This window comes from Macaca fascicularis, chromosome 11, assembly GCF_037993035.2.
Source record: "Macaca fascicularis isolate 582-1 chromosome 11, T2T-MFA8v1.1".
Taxonomy (NCBI): Eukaryota; Metazoa; Chordata; class Mammalia; order Primates; family Cercopithecidae; genus Macaca; species Macaca fascicularis.
Genome location: NC_088385.1, coordinates 58,871,161 through 58,873,465, shown reverse-complemented (window position 1 = coordinate 58,873,465; position 2,305 = coordinate 58,871,161).

The window sequence follows — 2,305 nt, the reverse complement described above, 5'->3', positions numbered from 1 at the left end:
GGCGGGCGGGGCGGGGACCGTGACGCGTGCCCATTGACGTCTCCGGAATCCCGGCGGCGGCGGCCGACGCAGCCTCATCAATGGGGCTAAAAATAGCTGCGCCCGGAATAGCCGCGAGCGCCCCGCCCCGCGGCTCCCCCTACTCCGCACACCCGGTTACATAACCAGCGGCCAGAGCCGGGGAGCTGGTTCTCAGGTGAGGGTGCCGAGGCCTCGCTCACACCTCCCGAGGCGGCGCACCTGGGGCTAGGTTATAAATAAACTTACCCGGGGCTTCCCCAGGAAGAGGTGGAAAGAGAGAGGCCCAGAGAGACTCGGTGGCGGCCGAAAGTCACACAGCGATTCGGCTACTGGCGAAGGCAGGGCCTGGCCTTTTGAGTCTGCGGGCGCCCTGCCTGCATCGCTTGGCATTCATGCCATCCCAAGGGCAACGAACCCAGGTAGTAGAGTACCCAGCTTCCACACGAGAAGGCAGCTTACAGAAAAATAGGACTTCCTCCTGAAGAGGGCACTGCCCGAGGTGGTGGTGCAGGCCCCGGCAAAGCCCAGATGATGGATTCACTGACCTGGCTGCTCCCATACCGCTGTGTGACCTAGGGCAATCACTTGACCTCTCTGAGCCTCAGCTTCATCATCTCTAAAACAAAGATGATATGATCAGATTATCCACCCTATCTGGCTGTCAGGATGATAACAGCTGTGGAGGTGCCTTGTACACAGTAGACCCTGAGGGTTAGTTCTCCCTGCTCTCCCCAATCCACAGGAGTGTTTAATGCATTCAGAGACCCACCACCGTGGCCAGGAAGCCCTGGAAGGCCCACCCTCCTCTGACCGGAGTCTCCAGGCCCAGGCTTCCACGGTAAGAATCTTCCTGGGGGTGCAGGCACTTGGAAGGTTTCTCTCTCCCATGTGACTGGAGCCTTCTTTGGAAATGGGAGAATCATCCTGTCCTGAGCAAATCCTTCTCCCCCATCAGCTGCCCACTCAGGAAAGGCTGGTCAGGAAGGCCAGCTCAAGGTTGGAGCAATGGTGTTGGGGCTGGCTGGGTGGGTGGGGTTTGGGGTTACCATCTCTGTTCCTATACCTCCATACAGGCAAGGTCACTGGGGAACACCCATTAGGGAGGATGCAGTCATGTGCTCTGCTGTGCCAGCCACTAGTCACTGCTCCCTTTTGGAGCCACCTTAAATTATGAGCATGCTATACAATCTCCAGCACCCAGGCCAGGCCCCACGCAGCAAAGAATCTCTTCTGTGCTCAAAATTCTCCAAAAGAGGCCCCACACCTCCACTCAGCCCTCATTCCAGGGGCTGCATTCCTCTCTCCACCCCGCTGCCCACCCCCAGAAATCCTTTGCTGGACCAATCCTAAACTCTTGGTGAAACTCGGAATTCCCTTTCTCTCATTCTTCATAATGATCCCAAGAACCTCTGGTTTGTCTCAAAATCACCTCCCAAGAACCTGTACATTTCTCTCCCAGGTTCAAGTATTAGGTCAATTTACAGATAAAGAAACTGAGGCTTCAAAAATGGCAAGGTGTCAGGGTGGGGGAAAGGGACAGGCTTTTCCTCACTCACCCTGTGTCCTCCTCTTTCCTACCCCAGCAGCTCCTTTCCGATGGGCTTCTTAGAGGAGCAGCTACCCCACCCCCTCTTTTCCTTTCTTTTTCCAGAAGTCTAACTTTTGAAATACATTTTAAAATATTTGCCTGTGTGGGAGAAATACATTTATTTAGACAGGAAGGGAAAAAAAGGGCTCAGTTACCAGTTTTTCCATGAAGGCTTCCAGCCCACAGAGGTCTCTCCTTTCCATAAATACTTTCAGCATAACTTGTCTTTATTATATATTCTCCTATTTATAATCAAATAAAACATATTCTAAAATGTGGAATGCCAGAACACGCACACTTAGGGTGGCATGTGGAGGCGGCGTGAGATGGTGGAAGAAGCAGTCTCTAGAGGTCTGGGATGGACACTGGTTGTCAGAGAACTGAACAGCTGTGGAGGTGCCTCGTACACAGCAGGCACTCAGAGTTAGTTCTCCTCCCTGCTCTGCCCTAGGAATGTGATTTCCCACAAGAGGCTCTATCTCTTAGCAGCTGTGTGGCTTCAGGGAAGTTACTTGCCCTCTCTGGGCTTCAGTTTTCTCACCTCAAACACAAAGATAAGAAACCTATCTCACAGGGTTGCCATGAGAGTGTCTCTTTGATAGCAGACATAAAGCATGGAGTCTGGCACATCGTGGCAGATCTACCATTTCCATACAGGAGGACTTGGAGGACTTGGGACCTTGTCTTAAAGCTGTA